Below are 17,527 nucleotides of genomic sequence, written 5' to 3' on the forward strand. Positions count from 1 at the left end.
TGATTCACTGACTTACTTTGAAGCTCTGCCTGCTGCTCACACCGCGGAGGCTTTAACCCCCTCTGGGGTCTGCTTGCCTTTGCTGTTTGGGCTCTGGCCTCAGTTGTTGGAGGGGGTGTCTAGGCAGAAGAGAACCATAGCTGAGGACAGGAAAGTGCTGTGGCCCTTGACTCTTCTCTAGTCCTTTCTGCTTTCATTTTCTCCCCGAGCTCTCCACTTTTGGGGAAAACTCATGCCTCCCTGTTGGCCGAAGAGACCCCATGTAAAAACCCAGAGGACGCTGGGGCAGGATGCTCCAGTGGGTTCTGTGTGTCCATTTTCCTTTGTGCCAAAGACAGACAGACAGACAGAGGCTGAGAGGCTGTTCCTAAGACAAAAAAAAAAAAAAAAAAGGCCGGCCATCTTTCTCCATCTCCTAGGCCTGTCTGCAAGGGGGAGGGGCCTGGAGACAGTGTACGCTAAAGACAAGGACCCACTCTTCTTAAGCTCCTGGGGGTTTGGGAGTGGTGCTTGCCAAGGGCTAGGGAGCAGGAAAAAGGGGGTCCTTGGGTTCCCAGTTGCACTTTGGGGAAGGAGGGACATTTCGGGCTCCTGGTGGACAGCTCTCCTCCCCTGTCCCCACTGCAGAGACGGCACCGTGGAGTTCCCTTCAGGCCTGGCAGACTGGCAGTGAGGAGGGGCCTCAGTTAGCTCTCAAGGGTGCCTTCCCCTCCTCCTTTCCCAGACACCCTCTGCCAAACTGGGAACCGGCAGTGCTCCTAACTACCTCAGCCCCCGAGGGCGCCAAGCCTCGCTGAGCCCCAGGAGCAGCTGGAGCCTTCAGGCACCTCTTCTCTTGGGGCAAGGTCTCCTTTTCTTTCCCGAAGTGTTCGTTCGTGGGGGGAGACCCTGGTGGCTTTGCCATTCAAACCACACAACTGTTTTGCCTGTTTGTTGAAAACCAATAGAAGGAAAACATTTCCGCCTGACAGGACATTGTAGGAAGATTGAAGAGAAAGCCTCATCAACGCCAGGGGATGTAAAAGCCATTTTCCTTCCAGATACTCGATGGTTTAGGTGCAGAATGTTTCTCTTGTATTCAGACATAGAGTGTAAACCAGCCGAAACTCCGTTTCCTCCCTTTGGGTACATCTCGGTGAGGGTACAGGATACGGGAGAGGTCACCCGCCCAAGGGGTCCAGTGGATGGGCTAAAGCCTCAGGCCTGCATGGTCTGATGGCACCATAAGCTGATGACCTCAAACGGTTGAATCTGGACTGACAGAGGAGAGCGCTTGCTCTTCTTAACTAGCAGGAAGCTCCTGGAGCGCGTGTTTTTTGTGATCACAGATGATGAATGCTACGAGTATGAATGGATGAACTACCTCAGTCCTTACAATAAGATTGGAAATAAGGGCAGGGACTCATGCACGAGGGCGTGAGTCCCAGCCGGAAGAGTTGAGGCTTAGGCCACAAAAGGTTTGTCTTGGGGATCGGGCAGGCCTGCCAGGATCCCCATTCATATCGGTCGGGTTGGCAGGGTTCGTCACCTCGTCCCGTCCCCTCTTTTCTGCTCCCCCACCCGAGCTTCACCCCCCTCTCCCAGCTTGTCTTTCACCTGCAGAGGGGAGGAAAGGGTGAGCTCTTCCCTTAGAGAGCTGGCTGAAGGGGGTCCTGGGGCTGGCCTGGAGCCCCCCCCCCCAGCTCCCGCGGCCCCAAGTCCTAGAACCAGGGCCTCTTCAACAGGGTTTCTTGAAGATTCTCTACCTCCACCGAGCCCCCTTCTCCAAGAGGGGGCAGTTGGCTCTGGGAGGAGAAGAGATGGAGCAGGATCCTGCCCTGGGGCCCGGCCCAGTCTATCAGGCTCGCTCAGGCCATCTTCTTCCTAGTGGGGGAATTCCAGTGGGTGACCTCGCCCCTCCCCACCCTCGAAAGGAACTTCTAGAAACCCCATTTCACTTTTGTTTTATCTACCTCTTAGAAAAACAATAGAGAGAAAGTAGGTAGCGGCAACTCAACATGCTTAGGTTAGGGGAGGGGAAAGGTTTCTTTTTCCAAAGGAAAAAAAAAATATTACATTAAAAAATGCTTCCCAAAAAATATTAAAAAATTAAAAACCAAAAAAAAAAATTTTTTTTCTTTTAAAGGAGGGAGACAATTTCCAGTAACCAATGGATTAATTTCCTATCCGGTTTCTTTTTTCCCCCCATGCATAAGTTTCACTTTCTGGCAGTCTTTTTTCATTTAAGACCGTGTGATGGCTATGGACAGGTACAGTGTCCTCAGTGTGGCCTTGGCTTGTCACACCCCACCCCACGGCTGCCAGCGGGCCTCACCTGTGCTTCCTGTCACTCCGCAGGAAGGAACACTGGGTTGGGGTGCGTCTGCCCTGATTTGGTGTTTCCGCTTGGCAGGGGGTTGGGGGGCCACTGGTACGACAGTTTTGTGTGGACCACTGCTGGTAAGAAAGCTCATTTGAAATGAATTGAAGCGATTATAAATTAACACAATGAGTAAACATGGCTACCATTGGAGTCTCCCTTTAGAATCTTGATTCCGGTCCCCAAAACCAGTTAAGTCAAAAGAGCCCACTCCCCTAGGGCAGAATGGATGGATAGGCAGTCCTAGAACACGGCTTCCAGTGAGGAGTTAATTTTTCTGGGTGGAAATCTGGGAGGGATTGGAGGATTGCTGCTTGTGACTGTTGTATTCTGTAATCACAACTTTGAAAACTGTACTTTACCGGAACTCTGCCAGCCGTCAAAACCCTGAATTTGTTTGTGCCCGCCTCCCCTCCTTGTCTGTTCTGGAAGCTGGGGGAGGTGGGTAACTGGCTCGGACGTGGCAAGTTTGTTCTTTGAATGGATGAGCACTCGGGTTCCTTCCCGGTGAATGTTGTTTCAGCCACAAAGCAATTTCATTCCACTGTTTCAGTCTCGAAATAAAAGGAAACGTCTATTGAAACCCGAGTGTGTTTGTGTCTGTGAAGGGGTACAGGAGTCTGGGAGGTGAGATATGCTCAGCATGAGAGAGAGAGCATCCTTCAGTGTGCCTGAGGGGGCTCCCTGAGGACTGACTGGAGAGGAAGAGCCCCCATTGTTGGCCTGGCTGGAAGGAATCAGAGCCCAGGTTCCCTTCTGCTCCCTTACTGCCTTGAGGGGCAGCTGTGCTTGGCTCTGCCGTTGATGACCCGAAACAGCGGGTTAAAATACTTGGTTGTTTTGTCGTGAAATAGAAATAAAAGCAACTAATAAACGTAATTGTCTAATGGGGATAACTTTCTTCAAGCCCACTTTTTTTTTTTTTTTCTTTGCTTTTCTGAGGTACAGTCTTACTGTGTAGCACAGGCTGGCCTTAAACTCTTAATCACCTGCCATAATCTTCAGCGCTGGTGTGCCAGGTATATGAACAACATCCCACCTGGCCGGGCCTCAGCGTCTGATGGCTGAGGTCTGGAGAGGAGCGAATCCCCCCGTCGGCCACTTTTCCTTTTACTTCAAACCTTGCCTGCGTTGCTTCCTGAAAGGTGTTTTTCTCTTTCTCTCTGGCTGTGCCACCCTAGTTTGTCCCCGAGTCTTTGATTCCTTCCCTTGGTTCTTACTACAGTTGCCTTTTTTGGCAAACCCCAACAGGCATGTTGCCATTCACATGGAGTTTGTTTCTACCGCCTGGGCTAGTTCCTGGACTCCTCCATCATCTACCACATCCATTCAGTGGTTGCATGCCATTCACCCATGGGAGGGACTTGAGGCCACTGGAGAAGGGGAGAGTCGGTGACCTTGACCTGGAAACCATGGAGTTTCCCTGGAAGCTGTGTTAAGCTGTTTCTGGGCCCCCTCTTTAAGATCTGCCCATTTGCTTCACACTGGAACGAGACACTTCCTGGCCGGTCTGTGGACCGTGCTGCAGAGGGCAGGAGACTTGTCCACTAAAGGCTACAGGAATGCAGCCTGTCCTCAGTCTTTTCTCCCTTTTTGAGACAAGAGTCCCACTGAGTAGTCCTGGAACCTATGTAGATCAGGCTGGTCTTGAGTTGGGATAGACCCTGCCTCTGCCTCTCAAGGGCTGGGATGACAGTTGTGCCCCACCACACCTAAGCTTACAAAGTGAAAAATGGTACTCCCACTTTTGGAGGGCAGAGTTATTAGCAACATAGTGGTTCTCAACCTGTGGGTGGAGACCTTTTGGGGTGTCGAGCTGCACTTCCACAGGGGTCACCTAAAGCCATCAGAAAACATTTACATTATAGTTCATAACAGTAGCAAAATTACAGTTGTGAGGTAGTAATGAAGGTAGATTTGTGGTTGGGGGTCACCGCACCATGAGGAGCTATATTAAAGGGCCCCACCACGAGGAAGGGTGAGAACCATTGCTTTAATACACCATAGAAAAATCCACTGACCCAAAGAAACCATATGAATAAGTATTCCAAGAAAGGTTGACGGGGTGGTGGTGGTGCATGCCTTTAACCGCAGCACTTGGGAGGCAGAGGCAGGCGGATCTCTGAGTTCGAGGCCAGCCTGGACTACAGAGTGAGTTCCAAGAAAGGCGCAAAGCTACACGGAGAAACCCTGTCTCGAAATCCCCCCTCCCCCCCAAAAAAAGTTGCTAGTGGCACATGCCTTTTAGTTCCAGCACTCAGGAGGCAGAGACAGGTAGATCTTTGCAAGTTCCAGGCCAGCCTGGTCTACAAAGTGAGTTCCAGTGAGACCATGCCTAAAAAAAAAAAAAAAAAAAAAAAAAAAAAAAGAAAAGAAAAGAAAGCAAAACCCCTAGATCTATTTACTGTGTGTGTAGAATGTGTTACCTGCATGTATGTATGTACACTGCATGTGACTGGCACCCGCGGAGGTAAGTAGAGGGTGTTGCATCCTCTTGAACTAGAATTAAGGATGTTGTGAGCCACTATGTGGATGCTAGGAATCAAATCCAGGTCCTCTGGAAGAGCAACAAATGTTCTAAACCACTGGGCCATCTCTTTAGCTCCCAAGATGCACATGTGCACCCATGCCCATCAATACAAATGCTCTTTAGAGGCCAGGAGCTTTGGGTCTGCTGGGCCTAGAATTGCAGGCATCTATGAGCTACCTAATGTGGGTGCTGGGAACTGAACTTGGGTCTTTTGGAAGAGCACAGGTTCTTAACCTCTGAACCACCTTGGCAACTACTACTACTACTACTACTAATTATTATCATCATCATCATCATCATCATCATCATCATCATCATCGAGACAGGGTCTCTCTACATAGCCCTGGCTGTCCTAGAACTCAATATGTAGACCAGGCTGACCTCGAACTCACAGAAACTCTCCTGCCTCTGCCTCTGAGGCTGGAATTAAGAGTGTACCACCACTCCCAGCCTAGCCTAACTTACTATTTTTTTTTTTATTAAAAAAAAAAAATTTTTTTTTTTTTAAGCTGGGCAGTGGTGGCGCACGCCTTTAATCCCAGCACTCAGGAGGCAGAGCCAGGCGGATTTCTGTGAGGTTGAGGCCAGCCTGGGCTACCAAGTGAGTTCCAGGAAAGGCGCAAAACTACACAGAGAAACCCTGTCTCGGAAAAAAAAAAAAATCGTTTTAGTGACTGATTTTTTTTTTTTTTTTTTAAGATTTATTTATTTGTTATGTATACAGTATTCTGCCTGCATGTATCCCTGCAGGCCAGAAGAGGGCACAAGATCTCATTACAAGTGGTTGTGAGCCACCATGTGGTTGCTGGGAATTGAACTCAGGACCTCTGGAAGAGCAGTTGGTGCTCTTAGCCACTGAGCCATCTCTCCAGCCTTTTTTTTTTTTTTTTTAAAGATTTATTTATTATACATTGGGGTTTTGCCTGCATATATGTCAATGCGAGGGTGTCAGAGCCCCTGCAACTGATGTTACTGACAGGGTGTTACCATGTGGGTGCTGGGAATTGAACCCGGGGTCCTATGGAAGAGCAGCCCGGGCTCTTGACCACTGAGCCATCTCTCCAGCCCCCCCCCTTTTTTTTTTTAAAAAAAAAAAATATATATTATTTTAATAAAAATTACACCCTGGGTGTTTGCACACGTCTTTATTCCCAGCACTGCAGAGGCAGAAGCAGGCTCATCACTGAATGTGAGGCCAGCCTGGTTATAGAACAAGCTCCAGGAGCCAGGACTACACAGAGGAAACGCTTCTTTCAAAAAGTCTAGCAATTTATGTCCTTTCCGAGGTTTGGTTCCCCGTGCATGAGCAGCTTAGAGTCTCATGGGGGAGGGACAGCTGTGGAAACCTTTGGAGTGCCCCTAGGTGCCAGTGTAGAGAGAGCTGTGCAGAGTGAGTAACCACTCGGAGCACATGGGTTGGAAGGACTGGCAGTGGACAGAAACGCTGTTCAGGCAGGAGGAGAGGCTTCTTCTGTCTAGTTTAGCACAGGGCTGGGCAGGAGGAGAAGATAAGCATCCATGTTGAATGGAAAGTACACAGGGACCAGAGAAGGGGGCTGCTGTGGAGGGAAACTGTGGCAGAGGAGGTGCTGTGGAACGATCTTTGTACACTGTAAACATGTATTGCTCTCATTGTTAATAAAAAGCTGATTGACCAATGGCTAGGCAGGATTTTGGGGGCAGAGAGGATGCTGGGGAGGGGGGTGGAGTCAGAGGAGTCACCAGCGGGACAAGGACAAGAAACAGGAGGTGCAGGATGTAAGAGAGGTAATGCCACGTGGCAGAATGTAGATGAATAGAAATGGGTTAATTTAAGTTGTAAGAGCTAGTTAGTAATAAGCCTGAGCTATCGGCTGATCATTTATAATTAATATTAAGTTTCTATGTGGTTATTTGGGAGCAGCTGCCAAGACACAGAGAAACTCTGCCTACAAGGAGGATTGTTTAGGGCCTTGACAGCCTGGTGTTCTAGACTGTTGGGTCTTAATGGGATACTTGTAGGTGGTACTGGAATTGGGTTCATAAAGAGGCATTAACAGGAGTCAGTGGAGACTTGAACCCAGAACACAGGTTCAGTATGATTTTCAGAGGCAGGAGATAAAGGAGACCAAAGGTAGTTTCATGCGTGGAACATGTTGAGACTTCATAGACTGGCCATCCTTCAGAAGTTTCCTGCCTCAGAAAACAAGTTTATGAGCTAGGCTGCTGGCTGAGTTTTGAACACACAGGTGGGAAGACCCATGATTAGAATTTAGATATCATTTAAACAGTAGACACCCGGAGTTCCCATAGCTCTCTGAGTGCTATTTATCTGCGTTAGTTACTGGGTTTTTGTTTGTTTGTGTGTTTGTTTTCTGTAAGGAGACACCATGACCAAGGCAACTTTAAAAAGCATGTAATTTTGGTACTTGCTTACTGTTTTACAGTGTTGGTCTAGCAGACGGGCATGGTACTGGAGCAGTAGCTGAGAGCTTTACATCCTGATCTGGGCGGCAGTGGTGTGTGTGTGTGTGTGTGTGTGTGTGTGTGTGTGTGTGTGTGTGTGTGTGCGCGCGCGCGCGCGCGCCGAGTGAGAGACAAAGAATAAGAAGCATGAGAGAAATGTGAGGAAGTGAATGGGTGAAAGAGTGAGGAAAAAGTGAATAATGTATGTGTGTGTGAGTGTGAGAGCGAGCTGTGTGAAGGGGCTGCTGCCACGTAGAGAACCTGTGCCCAGGAACTGTGTAAAGTGCAGTATGGGGAGAGAGCTGTGTAATGAGATGCTTAGCTGTGGCTGGGTGGAGATTCGTAACTGGAGACAAGAAGTCATCGTAGTTTTTTTCGTTTTCTTGAGGTCCTTTCCTTAGTGTTGGTTTTTCCCTCAGAATGAGTCAAGCAGATTTGTTTGTACTCCCTCACATTGTGGTACATGGCTTATTTTCTTTTCCCTGTTCTGGCGTTCAAACCTAGGGCTTTGGGCATGCTAGGCACGAGTCTATCACTAACCTCCATTTCCCAAAAAGGATCGATCGACCTACCTACCTACCTACCTGCCTGCCTGCCTGCCTGCCTGCCTGTCTGTCTGCCTGTCTGTCTGTCTGTCTTTTGAGGCAGTGTTGCTCTGGTTTGTAGCTCTGGTGCCCTTACCTGCTGACCCATCTAAACCAGCTCCTGTCAATGTTCTTCCTAAGACAGCTTTGATTACAACACAGAATGTTGACACAAAATATTTTCATTCCGTGTGTTCAGCCATTGTTACTAATTAGCATAGTAAAGGTGAATTCTAGAAAGGAAGCTGGATGTGGTGGTGCTCACCTTTAGTCCCTGCACTCTGGAGTCAGAGACATGTGGATCTCTGAGTTCGAGGCCAGCCTGGTTTACATGGTGAGTTCCAGGATAGCAAGAGCTACACAGAGAACTCTTGTGTTGGGGTGGGGGCTGAGGGAAAAGAAAACAGGGTTGGTCTCTGGCTCTCCTGGAGCCCACATAAAAGTAGAAAGGGGATGGAGAGATTGTTCAGTGGTTAATAGGTGTACTGCTCTTGCAGAGGGCCTGAGTTCAGTTCTCTCAGCCATCCAGGGGCTCTGACGCCCTCTTCTGACCTACACAGGCATTGCATGCACATAGTACCCAGTACATAGTATACATGCAGGTAAAACATCCGTACACATAAAATAAAAACAAATAAAAAAAATTAATCCTTTTGTTTTTATTTAGGAGAGAACTAACCACACAAAGTTGTCCTCTGACTTTCATACATTAGTGATGGCGTGTATATGTGTGTGTACCCCTCTCATGCACATACACACAATTTATAAAATAAGTTATAGTGCTCGCTTTGGCAGCACATATACTAAAATCAGAATGATACAGAGAAGATTAGCATGGCTCCTGAGCAAGGATGACATGTAAATTCATGAAGCAATCTGTATTTTTCAAAAATAGAAAAGAAATTATAAAAAAAATTATACATTTTTTTTTGTTGTGGTGATGGTGGTTGTTTTTTTTTTTGTTTGTTTGTTTTGTTTTGTTTTGTTTTTTTTTCCTTCTTTGGTTTTTCAAGACAGGGTTTTTCTGTGTAATATCTCTGGCTGTCCTGGAACTCACTCTGTAGACCAGGCTAGCCTCAAACTTAAAGAGATCCTCCTGAGTGCTGGGATTAAAGGCACGAGCCACTACAGCCAGCATAACAGAAAAAGGTACATTTGTGGACTTAAAACATTTCTATATTTAGAAAACAGCAATAACTGAGAATTGTGATACTTAATGTAATCACTTTGAGTCAGTTGACCTGAGGACATGAGTTAATTCTATAAGAAATAAAAGTTGCTCAGCAACAGAGCACTCTCCTACTCATGAGGCCCAGAAGAGGGCGTCAGTGCTCTGGAACTAGAGTTACAGTTGGAAGGTATTTCTGAGCTGCCTGGCTGTAGGTGCTGGAACCTGAGTCCTCTGTAAGAACAGCAAATTCTCTTCATCACCGCACCACCTCTCTAGCTTGTGTTTCTAAATCCTTATCAACAAGACTAAGAACCCCAAAGAGGGGCCCTCAGATTCGCCGGCCACACTGCCTCAGTCACCCGAGGGCTGGGAATACAGGATGAACCACCAAGCTTGGTTCTGCTTGGTGGTTTTAGAGGTCACTGAGGAATGTGTGTTCTGTGTAGCTGCCAAGCTTTTTAACTTCCTTCCTGTCTGAACAAAGTCGAGAGGTGGAGATTAGATTACATCATTAGTCCCCTTTCAGACCAGGTTGGGGCACTTTGCCAAACTAACTCTCAGAACTGAGCGTGTTCTCGGAATTTGATTCCAGACCATTTGATGGGCCAAAAGCCATGCCCACAGTTCTTTCATACTTTTCCCCTAGAATTAATATCAGATATAGGGCTTAACAAAAGGCCTATCAGGCTTCTGTGGGACCACACAGTTAATCGTGCTAGGAACGCTTTTGTCTGGCTGAACAGATCTACAGTCACAGCCTTAATCCTTTCAGTTTTTACTTTAAAGGGATGTGATAACCACGCCTTTGATTTAGTCTTTGCCCTAAAGCCACGCGGTAGACTGTAGACATGGCGGCCGACTCCACAGGCCCTGCCTGCACGCCTCTTTGCGTTAGGATTGTGACAGTGCTCATGAGTTGGAGTCTTTTTTTCTCACTTTTCAGTGAGTGTAGCCAGGGGCCTTGTTCTCTGTCAGCTAAACCATAAAAGACCTGAAAGGGCTCGTGGAGCTGGCATGTAGTATGCTTGCCTAGCATGGTGGGGGAGGCCTGGGTTCAAGCCCTAGCCCGGGGTATGGAGTGCTCTCTCCTGCTGATCTCCCAAACCCTTCTGTCTTTGTGCAGACACCTGCTGGAAGATGAGGGACCAGATGGAGCAGCCATTAATGATTCCAACCCAGGTCATTCGGCCTCAACCCCAGCTAAGTTAGTCCAAACCAGAAGCCTTGTACAATCATGAGACACAAACTTGTCCCAAGTCACTACATTTTAGGGTAGTTTGTTATGATGCAAAAACCAATCGACACAAGTGAGGTGCTGTGGTTTAGGTACTGGTTAAGGGTGTGTACCCCAAGGATTCACATTTTGAAGTCGGCCTTGTAGTGCAAGGTAGATTATAGAATCCCAGTACTTGGTGCCAGGGGTTGTGGTGGGTGTTATGAATTTGCACAGGGGACCCTGAGGGTATCCCGAGCATGCAGGGAAATATGCTGGGCAGATGCAATAGCAGTCTGGGCAGATGCATGCCATGCACAGGGGCTGGAGAGATGGCTCAGTGGTTAAGAGTACTGGCTGCTCTTCCAGAGGACCCTGGTTCCATTCCCAGCCCCCGCATGACTGCTCAAACTGAATGAAAATAAAGACAAAGGAAAGGACATGGCTGCTCCTAGGTATGTTGGAGGAGAAAGTTCATTGTAGATAAAAGGGAGAGCATAGTCAGAGGCAGGGACGTCTGGGAGAGTCCAGAGTGACGTGACCCTGAGCCAGGTGAGGAGAGGGGGAGGGGAGAAGAGCCAGACCAAGAGGCCGAGAAGGTAAAAGTAGACCAAAGAAGGGCAGGTAACCAAAATGGCTGGGAAGAGCCTCTGGGGGAAGGGCAGCCCAGACCCTGGACTGGAGAGCTGGGAGGCTGGTACAGGGTGGGCTATGCCAGCCATACCCTGTAACAGGTAGGGACTGAGGGATGCTGGGAGAACCTGGTGGCCAGCGTCTGCTTTGATATGTTCAACAGGCCCCTCAGCCATTTGTCCCAGGGTTTGAGACTTAATAAAAAACTACCAGTAACTCTAGATCCAGCGGGGCTCACACCCTCTTCTGGTCTTCGTGGACACCAGGCATCCATGGGGTGCACAGACATACATGCAAGCAAAACACACATGCGCAGAAAGTTAAGTTTCAGTTAGAATCCTTTTTCTTTCAATCATTGCAAAGGAAAGCAGGAAGGGGGTGGCTGGCCTCTTCAGACACTTCTGTCCTGGAAATGCAGCAGGGCCTCTGCCTTTTACTTGTGGAGAGGTTGAAACATTTGCATAAAAGTCTTACTAGGTGGAGGAGATGAGAAGATTTGAATTCTTTGTGCTAAATGCGGGTTTTATAGTATTGGCTAAAAAAAACTTATACAGTGTCTTAGAGACTCCATAGGAATTCCTTAGATGAACTTCGAGCATGCCCTTTGGAGGGATCATGGAATCCTAATCTCTGGCTTCTTGTTTTGAGACGTTATCTTTTGGTCCCATGTGGATACATCCTCCATCCAGATCCAGTTCTCCCCAGAAGCTGAACAAGGCTGCCTTGTGTTGGATTTTGAACCTCCAGAGCTATGAGGAAATTAATGTTCTTTTCTTTATAAAGTTACAGGTATCTCAGTACAGTATCAACAACAAAAGTACTAATTCATTGAGTCTTGCTGCTGTTGAGATAGGGTCTTCTGTGTCCCAGTTGGCTTCAAACTCATTATGTAACTAAGGGTGACTTTGAACCCCACCCCCACCCCTCCCACCCTCCTACTCCCACCCCTCACCCCCATCCCAGACAGGGTTTTTCCATGTAGTCTTGGCTGTCCTGGAGCTTGCTCCATAGACCAGGCTGGCCTCAAATTCAGAGATCTGCCTGCTTCTGCCTCCAGAGTGCTGGGGTTAAAGAAGTGCCTGACTTTGTTTGTATCTTTTGAGATAGAGTCTCACTCTATAGCTCTGACCACTGCTCCTGAAATTACCCAAACAGGGCCACCAACTGGGGAATAAGTATTCAAACACCTGAGCCTATAGACATTCTCATTCAAACCACCACATGCCTAGGACTATATGGTAATGCTAAATTTGAGTTGTCTTATAGTAAACATATGGTATTGTATTTATGGCAATTGCTGTCATTATTTAAACTTAGTCTATGCTTCCAATTTCTTACTTAGAGAAGTGAGAATTTGGCTTCTCAACCCTGAAAGTCTCCAGATCATTAACTTCTGGGGATCACAGTTGCAGGCAGGACCAGATATACTTAACACACTTGGAATCCTCACTATGTTGCTCAGGCTGACCTTGAACTCTGGGGCTCAAGCAATCCTCCACTTCAATCTCCTGAAGAGCTGGGACTAAAGACTTATGAGCTCCTTTTACAGCTGATTAAAACCTCATCCTGATACTGATCAAGGTGCTTTGATGAGGGTTTTCCCAGATGGTGTGAGACAGGTAGGTACCCAGAAGCCTTCCTGCCTCTTTCCAAAGTGTCTGAGTCCCAGGAATCTCCCTTGGTTTGTGTTCTAAGATGGAACGGGGGCAAAGAAAGTTTTGATCATTCCTCCATTAAAGGAACTGAGGAGAGACAGAGTGGCCATCATAGTCTGTCATGCGTCAATTGGTCAATTAGAAACAGCCCCAGGCTGATGAAGTACTTTCTGACCCAGCGGTCGATCCCTGAGTTGGTCCATTCTCTATCCATGGCCCCATGGCCTCTTGGCCTGGCCTGGGTAAGTATGCCTGCTTCCTGTGATCTTACTCCTCGCTGCATGGGTGGTTTGCAGACTGGACCATGGTCACATGTCAGGTGCATCAAGTGTGTTCTGTGGTGGAGGAGAACTCGGCCTTCACAGTCTCTTTCTCCAGCTTCCAGTAAGGGAAGGGGTGGGTGCTGAGGGAACAGGAGATTCCTCTCTTACCCACTAGTTCATGCAAGCCCTTTGCTTTCATTTACAACCCTCCACCACAGGAAAGAGCAAGGAAGGAGACATCCTTGTGATGAATAACATTCACCATCCCTAACTGACTTCCACCAGCACGCTGTGAATTGACATTGCATTTGCATCAGCTGGAGGGGTGTGGTGGTGAATGCCTTTAGCCCTGGCACTCCGGGGACAAAGGCAGGAGGATCTCTGTGAGTTCAAGGCTATCTTGGTCTACATAGTGAGTTCTAGGACAGGCTGGACTACATAGAGAGACCCTGCCTTAAAAAAAAAAGTTCCATGATAGGTTGCTCACACACGTGTGAAAGTATATGTTGGAGGTCAAAGGTTGATGGTAGATGTCTCCTCCTCCTCCTCCTTCTAATTTTTTGGAGATACAGCCCTCTCACTGAACCTGGAAGTCATTGATTTGGCAAGATGTGCTGTCCAGGGAACTCCAGGGATCCTCCTGTCTCCACTCCTCCAGAAGTAGGTGTGTAGTGCACACTACACCTGGCTTTAGGAAGCTGCTGAGGATCCAAACACAAACACTGACCGAGCTGTCTCCCCCGCCCCCATCTCTCCTTCTGCTTTAGACGGTCTTGCTCTGTCTCCATCTTCTCATGTAGATAAACCTGAGCAATGCACAGTTCGTTCTCCTGGTGACTTCGCTGCTCCCAGACCTGGGCCCTCACAACACTGCACCAGGTACCCAGCCATATCCTGTGCTGTCAAATCTCCTAAGGCCTAGAGTGTTGTATGCTTGGATGAAACACCCTGTGAGGGCCACAAATGTGTTCCATTCAGCCTCTGAATCAAACAGAGTTAACAGACAACCGCATAGCATCCCCCAGAGGAGTCAGATTACAGTGCCATTAGGTGCCCTTTGGAGGAGAAGTCACTCCCAGTGGCCCTAGAGAAAGTTAGTGGGAGCCAGTGGGGATATTGTTATACAGGGGATGAATGGTTCTAAGCACAATAAAAGCTGCTTGTGCAGTTTTGGTGGAATTGTGGTCGATCCACCAAGCGTCCCGTTGCCTGTGCTTAGAGCAGGATGCCAGGTCCAAATGATCAAACAAACAAACAAAAAACAACAAAGAACAAGAAACAGCCCCAAACCAGCCAAACAAAACAAATAAAAACCAGTACACCTAAACATCTCCGCTCTTTTCTTTCTGTTTCTCTTACAGGGCAGGATAAAGCCACTTAAATGAGTCTTAGGAACCAATAGGGGGCTGACCACAACCCGCATCAGTGGTGTTTGGACCACTGAGGATGCTTGGTTAGAATATGAAATGCCCGACCGAGCCAGGCGGTGGTGGCGCACACCTTTAATCCCAGCACTCGGGAGGCAGAGGCAGGCGGATCTCTGTGAGTTTGAGGCCAGCCTGGGCTACAGAGTGAGTTCCAGGAAAGGCACAAAGCTACACAGAGAAACCCTGTCTCAAAAAAACAAAAAGCCCAAAAACCAAAACCAACCAAACAACAACAACAAAAAGAATATGAAATGTCTGCTGCAATTTTGTGTGTTATATGCTTGGTCCCCAGCTCATGGTGCTGTTTTGGAAGATTCTGGAACCGTTAGGAGGTACAAGCTAGTTGGAGGAAATAAGGGGGTGAGGCTTTGAAGGCTATACCTGGTCCCCAGTCTCTTCCTTGGTCTTTGCTTCCGATTTAGCATGACATGAAGAATCTCTTCAATCACATGTTCCCACTACAGTGATGTTCGCAAGTGCATTCGAGCCAAGCAAGGGTCATAGCCAAGTCCTGGGTTTGTTGGGCTGTTCTGGGATTGAGCCCAGGGCCTCTCATACACACACACACACACACACACACACACACACACACACACACACACACACACACACGGCAAATGCACCACTGAGCTCCTGGCCACCCTGATTTTTTTTTTTTTTTTTTTTTTTTAGACAAAGTTTCATATAGCCCAGGCTGACCTCAAACTTGCTATAGCTGAGGATGACCTTAAACTTCTGATCCTCCTGCCTCCACCAGCAAAGTGCCAGGATTAGAGGAATGTGCCACCATGCCTGGTTTAAGACCCTCCCCATTTAAGTTTTCTTTCTTTCTTTTTTCTTTTTCTTTTTTTGGTTTTTTTGAGACAGGGTTTCTCTGTGTAGTTTTGGTGCCTGTCCTGGATCTCGCTCTGTAGACCAGGCTGGCTTCGAACTCACAGAGATCTGCCTGGCTCTGCCTCCTGAGTGCTGGGATTAAAGTTGTGTGCCACCACCGCCCTGCCCCCATTTAAGTTTAAAAAAAATTTAAAATTATATTTCATTTGTTTGTGTGTAGGTGTATGCAAGTGTTTGGGCATGTGTGATATGGTACACAAGAGGTCAGAGGACAACTTGCTTGAACTTCTACCATGTGGGTCCCAGGGTCAAACTCAGATCATGAAGTTCAGTGGCAGGTACGCCTACCTGCTGAGCCATTTTGGCAGCCCAGCCCAGCTCCCTGCCTTTGAAAAAAAGTCTTTATTTTTTGTGTATGTTATTGTGTCTGCATGTATGTCTGTGCACCGCATGTGTGCATTGCCCTTGGAGGCCAGATGTGGGACTGGAATCCCTTGGGACTGGAGTTACAGTTGTGAGCCACCATGTGGGTGCTGGGAACTGAACCCGGGTCCTCTGGAAGAGCAGCCCGTGCTCTTAACCGCTGAGCCGTCTCTCCAGGCCTGCAGCCAGTGCTCTTCACCAATGAGACACACACCTCTCCAGCCCCCCCATCCCCATCTCACCCCCCCCCTTTTTTTTTTTTTTTTTTTTTTGAGACAGTCTCACTGTGTAGCCCTGGCTGTCCTGAAACTCAATATGTTGACCAGGCTGGCCTTGAACTCACAGAGATCTGCCTGCCTCTGCCTCCACGGTGCTGGGATTAAAGGAAGGTGTCACCAGCCTGGTTTTCAGCTCCCTTTTAAATTAAAAATAATAATAATAAAAGTTTCCTGCCAGATTTTTTTTTTTTTTTTTTTTTTTTTTTTTTTTTTTTTTTTTTTTTTTTTTTTTTTTTTTTTTTTTTTTTGCGACAAAGTCTCCTCATTCCCAAAGCTCCTCAGGCTGCCCCTATAAAGGGTCACAGCCAGCTTTTTCTCCTGACAGACCCTTCGATTTTCCAAAGGACAGAGGCTGCCCTCTTCTGTGTGCATGATAAACGCAGTCCCATCTGATCAAGGTCAGACTCTGGTCTCTCTTGCTGTCTCTTGATAATGACTCAGAAATCCAGCCCTGCTCCTGGAACTCTGGGCTGCTGTCGGGAAAGCACATGTCTCAGAAACCAGAAACTGTTGGGACAGGTTCTCAGGACTCAATGATGATCATTTTATTGTTTGGGGGAGTCTGGGAAACTGTTAATGTACATAGATATCAATACTAAGAATTTTTGGATATAAATGCCAACCAAGAAAAAGAAAAGGATTGGGGCTGGAGAGATGGCTCAGAGGTTAAGAGCACTGGCTGTTATTCCAAAGGTCCTGAGTTCAATTCCCAGCACCCACATGGTAGCTCACAACCATCTGTAATGAGATCTGGTGCCCTCTTCTGGCCTTCAGGAGTACATGCAGGCAGAACACTGTATACATAAATAAATAAATCTTTAAAAAAAAAAAAAGAAAAGGATTATTATTTTTAGAAAATGAAAACAAAATCCAAGTTTCTTTAAGTTCCACATGGTGGTTCCTGCACTAAATGCTATGGGATGTGTGCATGTGCATGTGTGTGTGTGTGCGCGCGCGCGCGCGTGTGTGTGTGTGTGTGTGTGTGTGTGTGTGTGTGTGTGTATGAGAGAGAGTTGTGTATATACAGGTTCACATGGGTGATTGTATGTGTGCACCAGTGAACATGTATGTGTGTGTATGTTTTCAAGGGGAGACTAAAGGTTGATGTCTGGTGTCTCCCTACCACTTTCCAGCTTATTATTTGAGACAGGCTCCCTACTGCACCTGGAGCTCACTAATTCAGCTGGCCTGGCTGGCCAGTGAGCTCCAGGGCCTGCCTGTCTTCACCTCCCAGAGTTGGGATTATAGCCACTTGCCTCTGCACCTGGCTTTTCCAGGGTACCGATGATACAAAACTCAGATCCTCAGGCCTTCACAACAAGCCCCCGCCAACTGAGCTATCCTCCCAACACCCCCAAATGAGATTTTTAACACTTATTATGACTTAAAAATGTGTATGTATGTGTGTGATGTGCCATGTGTGGTGTGGATACCCTAGGAGGCCAGAAGAGACCCTGAGATTCCCTGGAGCCGGAGTGGTAATAAGCCGCCTGGTGTCTGTGCCAGGATCCAAACTTGGGTCCTTTGGAAGAGCAGGGCATTTTCTGACATTTGAACCCTCACTTTAGCCCCACATTTGATTCGGAATGAACCGGACAGACCCTATTTGCTTTCCTGTTCAAAGTTCCTCCTGATGACTTTATGAACCCAATTTACATGCTGCTCTAAATAGACCATTTCTAGTCACCCTAGAGACAGAGGGCAATGGCCAA

General features: G+C 47.6%; 1 non-coding gene across 1 annotated transcript; it reads left to right on the top strand.

Moving 5' to 3' along the window:
* Positions 1-8,697: 8,697 nt before the first annotated feature.
* LOC114693004 lies at positions 8,698-8,804 on the top strand. Its single transcript, XR_003734493.1, has one exon. It is a non-coding gene; the product is annotated as a U6 spliceosomal RNA (small nuclear RNA).
* Positions 8,805-17,527: the final 8,723 nt, after the last annotated feature.

Source organism: Peromyscus leucopus, chromosome 8b, assembly GCF_004664715.2.
Source record: "Peromyscus leucopus breed LL Stock chromosome 8b, UCI_PerLeu_2.1, whole genome shotgun sequence".
NCBI lineage: Eukaryota > Metazoa > Chordata > Mammalia > Rodentia > Cricetidae > Peromyscus > Peromyscus leucopus.